The sequence below is a fragment of the Leucopleurus acutus genome, assembly GCF_964270905.1.
Source record: "Leucopleurus acutus genome assembly, chromosome: 8".
Taxonomy (NCBI): domain Eukaryota; kingdom Metazoa; phylum Chordata; class Mammalia; order Artiodactyla; family Delphinidae; genus Leucopleurus; species Leucopleurus acutus.
In genome coordinates, this window is record NC_139151.1 from 49941328 (window position 1) to 49958754 (window position 17427).

The window sequence follows — 17427 nt, forward strand, 5'->3', positions numbered from 1 at the left end:
CTAGAGAGGCTTCATGCTGCAACTACTGAGCCCACATGCCGCAACGAAAGATCCCACATGCAATGCAGCCAAAAAAAAAAATAATAATAAATAGTTTTTAGAAGGGTTTTGCAGAAAGTGGGAAGGGTAGCCACTTTTATGGTGCAGAATCACAAAATATACTTCAAATTTTAGAATCAGAAAACTTTCATGATGGAAGGCACTTAAGAGATCATGGACTCATTCTATGCAAGAGGAAATCAAGGTTGAATGCGTGTAAATGTCTTAATCAAGGTTATAGAGCAGTTTAATCAGCTGAGCCAGGAATATCTGTGTTTTTCAGATGGATTATGGAGTTAAAGTGAACAATAAATGATAGTTACAGGATTATCTTCAGGTGCATTTATAGAAATTGGTGAATTGAAAAGAGGGATAGGTAAAGTAGATAATTGCAGGGAATGGGAATAAAGTCCTTAGCTGAAGCTGTAGGTTCCCCACTGGCAAACTTCATGACAGCTCTCTTTGAAGAGTGGTGTTGGATATGTAAGTGAGTGTCTTGGCTGAGCTGAAGCTGGGAAACGAGTTTGCCGGAAAACAGAGCTAAGGTATATCTTCCTACGTCTACTTATTACATTTTTTTGGCCACTTTAAATGGGGACCTGGAACAGATGTGAGCTGGTTCTTGTTCTCATTGAGCTCACAGTCTGAAAGATGGGACAGACAAGAAAACAGGTAATTGCAACCAACTGAATTTAGTAATAAAAATAAGGTATAGGATGCTATGGCAGCCCAGAAGGGGCATGAGTAACTGTGTTCTGGATGGGCAAGGAAAAGCTTCCTTGGGTCGGGGTGGGGGTGCGGGGTGCAGGTAGTGACATCTAAGGTAAGACCTGAAAGATGAGTAAGAGTGCAATGCAGGAGAGGGCAAAGAGTGCTCTAGATAAAGGGAACAGTTTAGGCAAATACCCCAAGTAATTTGGGAAAGTTAACTTGAATGTACCATTCCCATTTGGTATAGCTGAAGTGTAGTGTGTGAGGAGGGAGTGATATGAGTTTTCTTCTCTGACCTCCCCTTCCCCAATATGCAAGTTTACATATACAGGCGGTTTACTAGAGAGTGTCACAACTCTGACAAAAAAGATAGAAATGTGTTTGGGAGTACCACAGAGAGCAGGTGTTGACGTGCTAGGAGCACACTAAATGATTGCAGAAAACAAAAACTCCAGTATTCCCCCCTCCCTGTGTCACTACAGCTATCCCACTGACCTGAGAACCAGCCTTCCTAAAGAAACTACTTCTCACCTCTAAGACAGAAAACAAAAGGCATGAAATCAATGCTCTGAATGTAAACGAGACAAATAAATGTCAGTGCAGCAGGAGGGGAGAGCAATAAAGTGAGCAGGCCTGAGTGATGGTGGTAACCTGCTGAATTCTCAGGTCACAGAGTAATTTACTGACTGGTCCTAGGCCACTAGATAATTATCCAGACAGCCCTGATTCTGGTGCAAAGCCTCCTGCTGCTTATGTTATTAATACCAGCAGCAATCAGCGGGCGTTGGTGGGAGCAAACCGAGTCCCCAGGCTGCTGAATGAATGCACAGGCACCTTCCAGGGCCCTCTGAGCTGGACCTCACCAGGAAAACTGGTCGGCTCCAACATTCAGCTCTTTGCCCAGCTGCTCTGTGGTCCCCAGGGAGAGGCTCCCCAAGGGTGGCTGAGGGCTTGGACAAAGGAATAAGATACCCAAGGTCTGGAGTCTGACCACCTTGTGCAAAGAACCTCTGTCCTGTCCCCCCTTGGATCTGACTGGAAAGTGACTTTGAGGCCTCCCCAGAATAACTTAAATTAATATCCGTGGAGCAACGTCAAACACTTCTCTTTGACATGGCGTGGGAATTAGACTCCACCGTGTTTATATGGGGCCAGGGAAAGTGATGGTGTCTGTTTTAGGGTTTAATCATTTGGGAGCTTGACCTCAGGTAACCCTGAAGGGATTTTAGGGGGCAGTTGGTATGGGAGTAGAGCTCTCTTATCCCATATCCCTCTTTAAAATATGATAATGTATGCAAAGTGCCCAGCACATAGTAGACATTTTCAATCAATGTGACTGTACTCCCTCTTCTTCCTCCTATGACATTATGTGGTGAATGGCCTCCTGACTGATCTTTCATTTTCTTTTCCCTTCAGGGCAGTGGTTCTCATTCCGGGACAATTTTGCTTCCTAGAGAACATTGCCAATGTCTGAAGAGACATTTTTGCTTTCATAACTGGGGACAGGAGAGTTAATGGTAATTAGTGGGTAGAGGCCAGGGATGTAGGATGCTAAACATCCTACCATGCACAGGACAGCCCCTCACAGCAGAGAATTAATCAGTTCAAATATCAGTAGTGCCAAGGTTGAGAAGACCTGCTCTAGGAGATTCTGCACACTGCAGCCAGAGTAATCCAACTAAAGACAAATCTTAAGTCACTTTCTTGCTTAGGAAGTTCCAAAGGGTTTAGTCATCATAAATGCATAACTAGTTATTCACTCAATATATAGGGAGCACCTGCCCTGTGGCAGGCACTGTGAGATTGCACAGATACATCTGCATAGGGCCTGCCCTTGAACTGATGATCGCAAAACACTGACTTTCTGTCATCTCCAGGGTAAAGTCCAACCAACTGAGGGTAGAGAAGGAATGTAGGGGAATAAAAAATGAGAACTTGGTTTCAGGACATGAGGAGTGATTCTGCTTGTGGGACATCCAAGAAGATTGCACAGAAAGGACAAGAAGTATCACCGTAGCTGCAGCAGAACTCTCTACAACCAGGGTGGTGGGGGTGGAGTGCTGTGTTTCTAGTTTCAGTAAATAGAACTCCCAACTTCTCAGGTGCCAAGCCTGAAGCCCAGGCTTCCTTCTTGACCCTTCTCTGTTTCTCAGACTCTCAATTCAAGTCTTTTTTGTGTATTCAATGAAGGAATTATGCCCCAATGCTTAAAGTATCTATTGTGTGTAATGAATTAACTTTTCTCCATTGCATCTAGAAATGGCACCATCCTTAAGAGAATTTAAAAAAAAAAAGTCATTCGAAATATTTTCTGTAAGATTTAATTTTATCGGGGGACCGTTGTTGAAAAAGGTTGCCGTGCATCACGTTCCTATGGCTTGTGTTTTAGTTGAACTCATTATTATGATCTTCAAATATTTTTTTCTTTGGAGAAATGTCTATCCAGGTCTTTTGCCCATCTTAAAGTTAGGTTATTTGTATTTTTGCTATTGATTTGTAAAAGTTTCCTGCATATTTTGAATATTAACCCCTTATCAGATGTATGGCTTGTAAATATTTTCTCCCATTTCATAGGTTGCTTTTTCATTTTGTTGATTTGTTTCTTTCTTTTTTTTTTTTTTTGCGGTACACAGGTCTCTCACTGTTGTGGCCTCTCCCCTTGCGGAGCACAGCCTCCGGATGCACAGGCTCAGTGGCCATGGCTCACGGGCCTAGCCGTTCTGCAGCACGTGGGATCTACCCAGACCAGGGCACAAACCCGTGTCCCCTGCATTGGCAGGCGGACTCTCAACCACTGCGCCACCAGGGAAGCCCTCTCAAGTCCATTCTCTATGTCTGCGTGTTTATTCCTGTCCTGCCCCTAGGTTCATCAGTACCATTTTTTTTTTTTTTTTAGATTCCATATATATGTATTAGCATACAGTATTTGTTTTTCTCTTTCTGACTTACTTCACTCTGTATGACAGTCTCTAGGTCCATTCACCTCACTACAAATAACTCAATTTCGTGTCTTTTTATGGCTAAGATTCCATTGTATATATGTGCCACATCTTCTTTATCCATTCATCTGTCGATGGACACTTAGGTTGCTTTGATGTCCTGGCTATTGTAAATAGAGCTGCAATGAACATTGTGGTACATGACTCTTTTTGAATTATGGTTTTCTCAGGGTATATGCCCAGTAGTGGGATTGCTGGGTCGTATGGTAGCTCTATTTTTATTTTTTTAAGGAACCTCCATACTGTTCTTCATAGTGGCTGTATCAGTTTACATTCCCACCAACAGTGCAAGAGGGTTCCCTTTTCTCCATACCCTCTCCAGCATTTATTGTTTGTAGACTTTTTGATGATGGCCATGCTGACTGGTGTGAAGTGATACCTCATTGTAGTTTTGATTTGCATTTCTCTAATAATAAGCAATGTTGAGCATCTTTTCATGTGCCTATTGGCCATCTGTATGTCTTTTTTGGAGAAATGTCTAATAAAGTCTTCTGCCCATTTTTTGATTGGTTGGTTTTTTTTTTTGTTATTGAGTTGTATGAGCTGTTTGTATATTTTGAAAATTAAGCCCTTGTTCGTTACATCATTTGCAAATATTTTCTCCCAGTCCATAGGTTGTGTGTTTTTTTTTAATGGTTTTCTTTGCTATGCAAAAGTTTATAAGTTTGATTAGGTCCCATTTATTTATTTTTGTTTTTATTTCTATTGCCTTGGGAGACTGACCTAAGAAAACATTGCTTTGATTTGTGTCAGAGAGTGTTTTGCCTATGTTCTCTTCTGGGAGTTTTATTGTGTCATGTCTTATATTTAAGTCTTTAAGCCATTTTGAGTTTATTTTTGTGTAGGGTATGAGGGAATGTTCTAACTTCATTGATTTACATGCAGCATCCAACTTTCCCAACACCACTTGCTGAAGAGACTATGACCATTATTTTGAATGCTTTATCAGGTAAATCCCTTATCTCTGTTTCATTAAGGTCTGTTTCTAGAGTTTTATCTTTTAACTTTGTTTGGAACATATATCTCTGTTTCTTCATTTTCTCTGACTCTTTGTGTTGGTTTATGTAAATTAGATAAAAGAGCCAGCTCTCCCAGTCTTGATGGAGTGGCCTCAGGTAGGAGATGAACCTTATTGCTCAGCCCAGCCCTAGCTCTTAATTGTCTCACAAACCTTTGTGATTGTCCAAAGTGCCTTCTTTGTTCTTAATGACTATTTAGTAGTAGGCGTGTCAAGACCTGTCAGTGTGCCAAAGGGGAGGAATGCATTCAGTACCTACATGCAGGCTGATTGGAAGCTGGCCCCTCAGGCAGCAGCTGGGAAAGTATGTATTTAAGTCCCTTTCAGGAAGAAACTGGTAGATGAGCATTTTTGCCTACTCCCTCTGTGCTTGGCCTGAGGTGGTAACCAGGGCGGTGTATTCCTGAAACCATTAAGAACTGTGTCTTTGTTTGCTACAGTCCTGCGGGACTTGTGGATGCAAGCCCCACTGGCCTTCAGAGCCTGGTGTTCTGGGGGCCTATCCCTCAGGTTAAAAGTTAGATCACAAAATGTGGGTCCAAACCCGTTGCATTTCAGGGAGAAGCTGGATGTTGGGAATTCCTTCCCAACTACATGGTGCTGTGCTGGTAGTAGAGTCTATGGTAAGTGTGTCTCAGTTTTTCCTACCTGTTTTGATATGGGTGTTTTCTCATTTGCCTGATGTGTAAGAGTTTCTCAGCTAGTTTCTGTATTTATTTCAGAGGGAACTGCTCTGTCTATAGCTATATGTTTGGAGTGTGCATGGGAGCACGGGAGTTCAGCAGCCTCCTGTGTCAGCAACTTGGTCAAACTCCTGAATGTCCTTAAGGTTTTTAACTAAAAAATAATAGGTTGGGTGTGGAGGGAAAAGATGTATGTGTATATTTTGACAGGAGGGTGAAGTGGTATGTGTGGTGGTGGTGGTGGTGGTGGTGGTGGGGTGTGTGTGTGTGTGTGTGTGTGTGTGTGTATTAGGGGAAGGGGAAGGTAGGTAGTGGATGTGCGTAAAGCCTTCCGTTTTTACTCAGAAGGTTATTGTGATGATAAAGGAGGTTTTACAGGATTTTAGAAAGTTAAGTGCTGTAGAAATGTAGTCTTAGTGCCTGGAACAATATAAGCCAGCCTCTTGGAGATGGCACCACGTTGGGCCAGGCACCAGGATTTTCTCTCCTAACCCCTTCAGAGCTTTGCTTCTTCAAAGCCCTGCCTTCAAAGGGGTTCTCCTTGGCCTAGAAGCAGAGGGGGAGTATAGAATTTATACCATCTATCCAAGTCAAGACAGATTAGAAAGGAAGGCAGGGACACTTCCCTAAGCACTGTGAGCAGGTACTCCCTTGCAGCAGGGAGTGAGGGCCCTGCTTGGTGGTTTGTATTTGGCCTAAACTGAGATGACTTGTTGTGTTGTCTCTAGCCACACAGACATTGCCAAAGGACATTGACTCCTTAATATGCACAGCAGCCAGGCAGTGAGCTTCAGGATAAGATGCTGCTTGTCCAGGTATAGGTATAGGGACTTTACTTTCTCTGGAGGTATCTCAGAAGTGAGGACTAGCCCGGGTATCAGGACAGCTGAATTCAAGTTCAGGCTTTGTAATTCACCAAGTGTTACCTCAGGCAAGTTCTTTTATCATTCTGGACCTCAGTTTCCTTAAGTATGAAATTAAGGAATAGAATTTAAGTTGTAAGGGCACTTACATCATCATGTTTTCATTGTCATTTGTCTCTAGGTATTCTCACTGTTGAGAATAAGAAAAGAGACTTCTCCCCTCCTTTTCCTTAGAGCATTTTCTTTTTTTTTTTTTTTTTTTTTTTTTTTTTTTTTTTTTTTTTTTGCGGTACGCGGGCCTCTCACTGTTGTGGCCTCTCCCGTTGCGGAGCACAGGCTCCGGACGCGCAGGCTCAGCGGCCATGGCTCACGGGCCCAGCCGCTTCGCGGCATGTGGGATCTTCCCGGACCGGGGCACGAACCCGTGTCCCCTGCGTCGGCAGGCGGACTCTCAACCACTGCGCCACCAGGGAAGCCCCCTTAGAGCATTTTAAAAAGAAAACTTACAAATTCTTTCTCTACCCCTTTGAGATGTATATAAATCTTTTAGAAAGCATCTTGCCAGTTTTACAACCCAGGAATGCCTTTCAAGGACTTGGGAACCATCTCTCTTTTTAAAATTGTGGCGAAATATATATATCATAAAACTTACCATGTTAGCCATTTTATTTTATTTTTATTATTATTATTGTTTTCATGTTAGCCTTTTTTTTTTTTTTTTTCTTTTGCGGTACACGGGCCTCTCACTGTTGTGGCCTCTCCCGTTGCAGAGCACAGGCTCCGGATACGCAGGCTCAGCGGCCATGGCTCACAGACGCAGACGCTCCGCGGCATGTGGGATCTTCCCGAGCCGGGGCACGAACCCGTGTCCCTTGCATCGGCAGGCGGACTCTCAACCACTGTGCCACCAGGGAAGCCCGCATGTTAGCCCTTTTAAAGTGGATGGTTCAGTGGCATTAGATACATTCTCATTGTTGTACAATTGCATCACCATCCATCCTGGGAGACTTCTCTTTGAAAAGTAACCATTAAGGGAGACAGAACACCTATATCCCAGTTTCTGGGAGAAGGTAGGAGCTTAACCTCAGTGGGTGACCTGCTTCAAGTTGTAAAACTTCCTCCTTTCATAAAGATATGAGAAGTTTATTTTCTTTTGGATAAAACCAATTAGCAGACATAGATGGCCCCCTCAGTTACCAGGTGGATATAGGATAAACTATATGTGACAAGTCCTCTTACCTGAGGACTAGCTCTTGTTTTGCTTGAGAACATGTTTGAAATGGATTGCATCTGCTTTGGTTTGTTAGGGCTGCCATAACAAAATACCACAGACTGGGTACCTTAAATGACAGAAATTAATTTTCTCACGGTTCTGGAGGCTAAAAGTCCAAGATCAAGGTGTCGGCAGGTTTTGTTTCTTCTGAGGCCTCTCCTTGGCTTGCAGATGGCTGCCTTCTTGCTGTGTCCTCACATGGTTTTTCTGTTATGCACACACACCCCGGTGGCTTTTATTTTATTTATTTATTTTTTAGAATTTTATTTTATTTTTGGCTGTGTTGAGTCTTCATTGCCACCTGCGGGCTTTTCTTTCTTTCTTTCTTTCTTTTTTTTTTTTGGCATGCGGGCCTCTCACTGTTGTGGCCTCTCCCGTTGCGGAGCAGAGGCTCCGGACGCGCAGGCTCAGCGGCCATGGCTCACGGGCCTAGCCGCTCCGCGGCATGTGGGATCTTCCCGGACCGCGGCACAAACCTGTGTCCCCTGCATTGGCAGGCGGACTCTCAACCACTGCGCCACCAGGGAAGCCCATGTCTTTTTGTTTTGTTTATGGTTTCCTTTGCTGTGCAAAAGCTTTTAAGTTTAATTAGGTCCCATTTGTTTACTTTTTTCTTATTTCCATTACTCTAGGAGATGAAAGACGAATCCAAAAAGATATTGCTGTGATTTATGTCAAAGTCTGTCCTGCCGATGTTTTCCTTTAGGAGAATTATAGTATCTGGTCTTACATTTAGGTCTTTAAACCAGTTTGAGTTTATTTTTGTGTATGGTGTTAGAGAAGTTTCTAATTTCATTCTTTTACATGTAGCTGTCCAGTTTTCACATCATCACTTATTGAAGAGACTGTCTTTTCTCCATTGTGTATTCTTGCCTCCTTTGTTGTAGATTAATTGACCATAGGTGTGTGGGTTTATTTCTGGGCTTTCTATCCTGTTCCATTGATCTATATTTCTGTTTTTGTGCCAGTACCGTACTGTCTTGATGACTGTACCTTTGTAGTATAGTCTAAAGTCAGGGAGCCTGATTCCTCCAGCTCCATTTTTCTTTCGCAAGGTTGCTTTGGCTATTTAGTATCTTTCCATACAAATTAAAAAAAAATTGTTCTAGTTTGGTGAAAAGCCATTGATAATTTGATAGGGATTGCATTGAAACAGATTGCCTTGGATAGTATAGTCATTTTGACAATATTGATTCTTCCAATCCAAGAACATGGTATATCTTTCCATTTGTTTGTGTCATCTTCAATTTCTTTCATCAGTGTCTTATAACTTTTGCCTCCTTAGGTAGGTTTATTCCTAGGTATTTTATTCTTTTTGTTGCAATGGGGTTGTTTCCTTAATTCCTCTTTCTGATCTTTCATTGCTAGTGTATAGAAATACAACAGATTTCTGTACATTAATTTTGTATCCTGAAACTTTACCAAATTCATTGATGAGCTCTAGTAGTTTTCTGGTGGTGTCTTTAGGATTTTCTATGTAAAGTATCATGTCATCTGCAAACAGTGACAGTTTTACTTCTTCTTTTCCAATTTGTATTCCTTTTATTTCTTTTTCATCTCTGATTGCTGTGACTAGGACTTCCAAAATTATTTTGAATAAAAGTGGCAAGAGTGGACATCCTTGTCTTGTTCTTGATCTTAGCAGAAATGCTTTCAGCTTTTCACTGTTGAGTATGATGTTACCTGTGGGTTTGTCATATATGGCTTTTATTATGTTGAGGTATATTCCCTCTATGCCCACTTTCTGGAGAGTTTTTATCATGAATTGGTGTTGAATTTTGTCCAAAGCTTTTTCTGCATCTATTGAGATGTTCATATGGTCTTTATTCCTCAGTTTGTTAATGTGGGGTATCACACTGATTGATTTGCGGATATTGAAAAATCCCTGCATCCCTGGGACAAATCCCACTTGATCATGGTGTATGATCCTTTCATTGTATTGTTGGATTCAGTATGCTAGTATTTTGTTGAGAATTTTTACATCTATGTTTATCAGTGGTATTGACCTGTAATTTTCATTTTTTGTGGTATCTTTGTCAGATTTTGATATCAGGGTGATGGTGACCTCTTAGAATGACTCTAGAAGTGTTCCTTACTCTAATTTTTTGGAATAGTTTCAGAAGGATAAGGGTTAACTCTTCTCTAAATGTTGGATAGAACTTGCCTGTGAGGACATCTAGTCCTGGACTTTTGTTTGTTCGGAGTTTTAAAATCACAGATTCAATTTCAGTACTTGTAGTTGATGTGTTCGTATTTTCTGTTTCTTCCTGGTTCAGTGTTAGGAGATTGTACCTTTCTTAGAATTTGTCCATTTTATTGGCATATAATTGCTTGTAGTAGTGTCTTATGGTCCTTTGTATTTCTGTGGTGTCAGTTGTAACTTCTCTTTTCATGTCTAATTTTATTGATTTGGGCCCTCTCCCTTTTTTTCTTGATGAGTCTGGCTAAAGGTTTATCAATTTTGTGTGTCTTTTCAAAAAACCAGCTTTTAGTTTCATTGATCTTTTCTATGGTTTTCTTAGTCTCTGTTGTGTTTATTTCTGCTGTGATCTTTATTGTTTCTTTGCTTCTACTAACTTTGGGTTTTGTCTCTTCTCCTTTCTCTAGTTGTTTTAGGTGTAATGTTAGGTTGTTTATTTGAGATTTTGCTTGTTTCCTAAGGTAAGATTGTATTGCTGTAAACTTCCCTCTTAAAACCGCTTTTGCTGCATCCAAAAGGATTTGGATCATCATGTTTTCATTGTCATTTGTCTCTAGGTATTCTTAAATTTCCTCTTTGATTTCTTCAGTGAGCCATTATTGTTTGGTAGCATATTGTTCGGCCTCCAGCTGTTTGTATTTTTTGCAGTTTTCTCTTGTGTATTTGATTTTTCAAAAAAAATATTTATTTATTTATTTATTTTAGTATATATTTATTTATTTATTGTCCACACCACGTGGCATGTGGGATCTTAGTTTCCTGACCAGGGACTGAACCCATGCCCCCTATATTGGAAGCACAGAGTCTTAACCACCGGACCACGAAGGAAGTCCTCTTGTAGTTGATTTCTAATCTCATAGCATTGTGGTCGGAAAAGATACTTGATATGGTTTTAATTTTCTTAAATTTACCAAGGCTTGCTTTGTGGCCCAGCATGTGATCTATCCTGGAGAATGTTCCTGTGCACTGGAAAAGAATGTGTATTGTGCTGTTTTTGGATATATTGTCCTGTAGATATCTATTAAGTTCAACTGGTCTATTGTGTCATTTAAGACCATTATTGCCTTATTGATTTTCTGTCTGGATGATTGCTCCACTGATGTAAGTGGGTTGTTAAAGTCCCCTGCTATTATTGTCAATTTCTCCTTTTATGTCTGTTAGTATTTGCTTTATATATTTAGGTGCTCCTATATTTGGTGTGTATATGTTAACGAGTGTAATATCCTCTTCTTTTATTGATCCCTTTATCGTTATATGGTGTCTTTTGTTATAACCTTTTAAAAAAGTCTATTTAGCCTGATATGAGTATTGCTACCCACACTTTCTTGTTGTTTCCATTTGCATGAAATATCTTTTTCCGTCCCCTCATGTTCAGTCTGTGTGTGTCTTTACCTCTGAAGTCATTCTCTTGTAGGCAGTATATAGAAGGCTCTTGTTCTTTTATCCAATCAGCCACCCTTTTGATTGGAGTATTTAGTCCATTGACATTTAAAGTAATTATTGATAGGTATGTACTTATTTTTTTTATATAAATTTACTTATTTGTTTTTATTTATTTAGTTGCAGCGAGCAGGGGCTACTCTTCACTGTGGTGTGCAGGCTTCTCATTGTGGTAGCTTCTCTCATTGCAGAGCATGGCTCTAGGCATGCGGGCTTCAGTAGTTGTGGCATGCGGGCTCAGTAGTTGTGGCTCATGGTCTCTAGAGGGCAGGCTAAATAGTTGTGGTGCACGGGCTTAGTTGCTCCATGGCATGTGAGATCTTCCCGGACAAGGGCTCAAACCTGTGTCCCTTGCATTGGCAGACAGATTCTTAACCACTGCACCACCAGAGAAGTCCCAGTAGGTATGTACTTATTGTCATTTTATTACTTGTTTTCCAGTTGTTTTTGTAGTTCTTCTCAGTTTGTTTCTTCTTTTTCTTTCTTCCATTGTGGTTTGATGATTTTCTTTTGTAGTATGCTTGTGTCCCTATCTTTTTAGTTTTTGTGTATACATTACAGTTTTTAAAAATACATTTCATTTATTTATTTTTGGATGAGTTGGGTCTTTGTTGCTGCACGTGGGCTTTCTCCAGTTGCGGCAAGTGGGAGCTACTCTTTGTTGTGGAGCACGGGCTCTAGGCACATGGGCTTCAGTAGTTGTGGCACGCAGGCTCAGTAGTTGTGGTGCATGGGCTTAGTTGCTCCATAGCATGTGAGATCTTCCCAGACAAGGGCTCAAACCCATGTCCCCTGTACTGGCAGGCGGATTCTTAGCCACTGTGCCACCAGGGAAGCCCTATATTATAGGTTTTTGATTTGTGGTTACCATGGGTTCATACATGTCTACTATAACTATATCTACTTGTTTTAAACTGATATGAATTTAAATTAAAACACATTTTAAAAGGTCTACATTTTTTATTACCCTCCCCCACGTTGTGTTTTTGATGTCATATTTTACATCTTCATGTTTATCTCTTACCTGTTTATTATAGTTATAGTTGCTTTTACAGTTTTTTTTGTCTTTTAATCTTCATAGTGGCTTATTTAAGTGGTTGATCCTTGGTCTTTACTCTATATTTGCCTTTCCTTGTGGGGTTTTCCCTTTCTGATATATACTTACTTCTTTTCCTCTTAGAGAAGACCCCTTAACATTTCTTTTAGGGTAGGTTTAGTATTGATGAGCACTTTTAGTTTTTGCTTGTCTGAGAAGTTCTTTATCTCTCCTTCTATTCTAAATAATAATATTACTTGGTAGAGTATCCTAGATTGCAGGTTTTTCCTTTTCAGCACTTTAAATATACCATGCCACTCCCTTCTGGCCTGCAAATTTTCTGCAGAGAAATCAACTGATAGCCTTAGGATATTCCCTTATGTATAACTCTTTGTGTTTCTCTTGATGCCTTTAGAATTCTCTCTGTAACTTTTGCCATTTTAATTATGATATAGCTTGGTATGGGTCTGTTTGGGTTCATCTTGTTTGGGACTCTCTGTGCTTTCTGTACCTGGATATATGTTTCCTTCTTCACATTTGGGAAATTTTCAGCTATAATTTCCTCATATAAATAATTAATCCTCTTCTTTCTCTCTTCTCCTTCTTGGAGACATATAATATAAATGTTGGTATGCTTAATGTTTCCTCAGAGATCTCTTAGACTATTTACATTTTTTAAAATTTGTTTTTCTTTTTGCTGTTCTGATTGGGTGATTTCCATTTTTCTATCTTCCAGATTACTTATGCATTCTTCTATATCTCTAAGTGTGCTATCCATTCCTTCTAGTGTGTTTTTTGTTTTTTTTTTTTAAATTTTAGCTGTTGAATTCTTCATTTCTGATTGGGTCTTTTTATATTTTCTAGTCCCTTGTTAGAATTATCATTGTGTAAATCTACTCTTTTCCTTAATTCAGTTAACATTTTTATAACAAATGCTTTGAATTCTTTACATGGTAAGTTATTTATTTCTGTTTTATTCCATATTTTTCAGGGGTTTTCTCTTGCTCTTTCTTTTTTTCTTTTCTTTAACATCTTTATTGGAGTATAATTGCTTTACAATGGTGTGTTAGTTTCTGCTGTATAACAAAGTGAATCAGCTATACATATACATACATCACCCTATCTCCTCCCTCTTGCATCTCCGTCCCACCCTCCCTATCCCACCCCTCTAGAAGGACACAAAGCACTGAGCCGATCTCCCTGTGCTATGCAGCTGCTTCCCACTAGCTGTCTATTTTACATTTGGCAGTGTATATATGTCCATGCTACTCTTTCACTTTCTCTCAGCTTACCCTTCCCCCTCCCCATGTCCTCAAGTCCATTCTCTTCATCTGCGTCTTTATTCCTGTCCTGCCCCTAGGTTCATCAGTACCTTTTTTTTTAGATTCCATATATATGTGTTAGCATATGGTATTTGTTTCTCTCTTTCTGACTTCCTTCACTCTGTATGACAGTCTCTAGGTCCATAGACCTCACTACAAATAACTCAATTTCATGTCTTTTTATGGCTGAGTAATATTCCATTGTATATATGTGCCACATCTTTAAGCATTCATTTGTCGATGGACACTTAGGTTGCTTCGATGTCCTGGCTATTGTAAATAGAGCTGCAATGAACATTGTAGTACATGACTCTTTTTGAATTATGGTTTTCTCAGGGTATATGCCCAGTAATGGGATTGCTGGGTCATATGGTAGTTCTATTTTTAGTTTTTTAAGGAACCTCCATACTGTTCTCCATAGTGGCTGTAGCAATTTACCTGCCCACCAACAGTGCAAGAGGGTTCCCTTTTCTCCACACCCTCTTCAGCATTTATTGTTTGAAGATTTTTTGATGATGGCCATTCTAACCCGTTTGAGGTGATACCTCATTGTAGTTTTGATTTGCATTTCTCTAATGATTTGTGATGTTGAGCATCCTTTCATGAGTTTGTTGGCAATCTGTACATCTTCTTTGGAGAAATGTCTATTTAGATTTTCTGCCCATTTTTGGATTGGGTTGTTTTTTTGATATTGAGCTACATGAGCTACTTGTATATTTTGGAGATTAATGCTTTGTCAGTTGCTTCATCTGCAAATCTTTTCTCCCATTCTGGGGGTTGTCTTTTCGTCTTGTTTATGGTTTCCTTTGTTGTGCAAAAGCTTTTAAGTTTCATTAGGTTCCATTTGTTTACTTTTGTTTTTATTTCCATTTTTCTAGGAGGTGGGTCAAAAAGGATCTTGCTGTGATTTATGTCATAGAGTGTTCTGCCTATGTTTTCCCCTAAGAGTTTTATAGTGTCTGGCCTTATGTTTAGGTCTTTAATCCATTTTGAGCTTATTTTTGTGTATGGTGTTAGGGAGTGTTCTAATTTCATTCTTTTACATGTAGCTGTCCAGTTTTCCCAGCACTACTTATTGAAGAGGCTGTCTTTTCTCCATTGTATATTCTTGCCTCCTTTATCAAAGATAAGGTGACCATATATGTGTGGGTTTATCTCTGGGCTTTCTTTGCTGTTCCATTTATCTGTATTTCTATTTTTGTGCCAGTACCATACTGTCTTGATTACTGTAGCTTTGTAGTATAGTTTGAAGTCAGGGAGCCTAATTCCTCCAGCTCCGTTTTTCTTTCTCAAGATTGCTTTGGCTCTTTGGGGTCTTTTGTGTTCCCATTCAAATTGTGAAATTCTTTTTCTAGTTCTGTGAAAAATGCCATTGGTAATTTGACAGGGATTGCATTGAATCTGTAGATTGCTTTGGGTAGTATATTCATTTTCACAATATTGGTTCTTCCAATCCAAGAACATGGTATATCTCTCCATCTTTTGGTATCATCTTTAATTTCTTTCATCAGTGTCTTATAGTTTTCTGCATACAGGTCTTTTGTCTCCCTAGGTAGGTTTATTCCTAAGTATTTTATTCTTTCTGTTGCAGTGGTAAAAGGGAGTGTTTCCTTAATTTCTCTTTCAGATTTTTCATCATTAGTGTATAGGAATGCAAGAGGTTTCTGTGTATTAATTTTGTATCCTGAAACTTTACCAAATTCATTAATTAGCTCTAGTAGTTTTCTGGTGGAATCTCTAAGATTCTCTATGTATAGTATCATGTCATCTGCAAACAGTGACAGTTTTACTTCTTCTTTTCCAATTTGTATTCCTTTTATTTCTTTTTATTCTTTGATTGCCGTGCCTAGGACTTCCAAAACTATGTTGAATAATAGTGGTGAGAGTGGACATCCTTGTCTCGTTCCTAATCTTAGAGGAAATGCTTTTAGTTTTTCACCATTGAGAATGATGTTTGCTGTGGGTTTGTCGTATATGACCTTTATTATGTTGAGGTAGTTTCCCTCTATGCTCACTTTCTGGAGAGTTTTTATCATAAATGGGTGTTGAATTTTGTCAAAAGCTTTTTCTGCATCTATTGAGATGATCATATGGTTTTTATTCTTCAATTTGTTAATATGGTGTATCACATTGATTGATTTGCGTATATTGAAGAATCCTTGCTTCCCTGGTATAAATCCCATTTGATCATGGTGTATGATCCTTTCAATGTGTTGTTGGATTCTGTTTGCTAGTATTTTGTTGAGGATATTTGCATCTATATTCATAAGTGATATTGGTCTGTAATTTTCTTTTTTTGTGGTATCTTTGTCTGGTTTTGGTATCAGGGTGATGATGGCCTCATACAGTGAGTTTGGGAGTGTTCCTTCCTCCGCAATTTTTTGGAAGAGTTTTAGAAGGATCGGTGTTAGCTCTTCTCTAAATGTTTGACGGTATTCACCTGTGAAGCCATCTGGTCCTGGGCTTTTGTTTGTTGGAAGATTTTTAATCACAGTTTCAGTTCAGTGCTTGTGATTGGTCTGTTTATATTTTCTATATCTTCCTGGTTCAGTGTTGGAAGGTTGTGCTTTTCTAAGAATTTGTCCATTTCTTCCAGGTTGTCCATTTTATTGGCATATAGTTGCTTGTAGTAATCTCTCATGATCCTTTGTATTTCTGCAGTGTCAGTTGTTAATTCTCCTCTTTCATTTCTAATTTTATTGATTTCAGTCTTCTCCCTTTTTTTCTTGATGAGTCTGGCTATTGGTTTATCTATTTTGTTTATCTTCTCAAAGAACCAGCTTTTACGTTTATTGATCTTTGCTATTGTTTCTTTCATTTCTTTTTCATTTATTTCTGATGTAATCTTTATGATTTCTTTCCTTCTGCTAACTGTGGGGTTTTTTTTCTTCTTTCTCTAATTGCTTTAAGTGTAAGGTTAGGTTGTTTATTTGAGATTTTTCTTGTTTCTTGAGGTAGGATTGTATTGCTATAAACTTCCCTCTTAGAACTGTTTTTGCTGCATCCCATAGGTTTTCGGTTGTTGTGTTTTAATTGTCATTTGTTTGCAGGTATTTTTTGATATCCTCTTTGATTTCTTCAGTGATCTCTTGGTTATTTAGTAGTGTATTGTTTAGCCTCCATGTGTTTGTATTTTTTATAGTTTTTTCCCCTGTAATTGATATCTAATCTCATAGCATTGTGGTCAGAAAAGGTACTTGATATGATTTCAATTTTCTTAAATTTACCAAGAGTTGATTTGTGACCCAAGATATGAGGTATCCTGGAGAACGTTCCATGAGCACTTGAGAAGAAAGTGTATTTTGTTGATTTTGGTTGGAATGTCCTATAAATATCAATTAAGTCCATCTTGTTTAATGTATCATTTAAAGCTTGTGTTTCCTTATTCATTTTCATTTTGGATGATGTTTCCATTGGTGAAAGCGGGGTTTTAAAGTCTCCTAGTATTATTGTGTTACTGTTGGTTTCCCCTTTTATGGTTGTTCGCATTTGCCTTATGTATTGAGGTGCTCCTATTTTGGGTGCGTAAATATTTACAATTGTTATATCTTCTTCTTGGATTGATCCCTTTATCATTATGTAGTGTCCTTCTTTGTTTCTTGTAATAGTCTTTATTTTAAAGTCTATTTTGTCTGATATGAGAATTGCTACTCCAGCTTTCTTTTGACTTCCATTTACATGGAATATCTTTTCCTATCCTCTCACTTTCTGTCTGTATGTGTCCCTAGGTCTGAAGTGGATCTCTTGTAGACAGCATATATACAGGTCTTGTTTTTGTATCCATCAGCCAGTCTGTGTCTTTTGGTTGGAGCATTTATTCCATTTACTTTTACGGTAGTTATA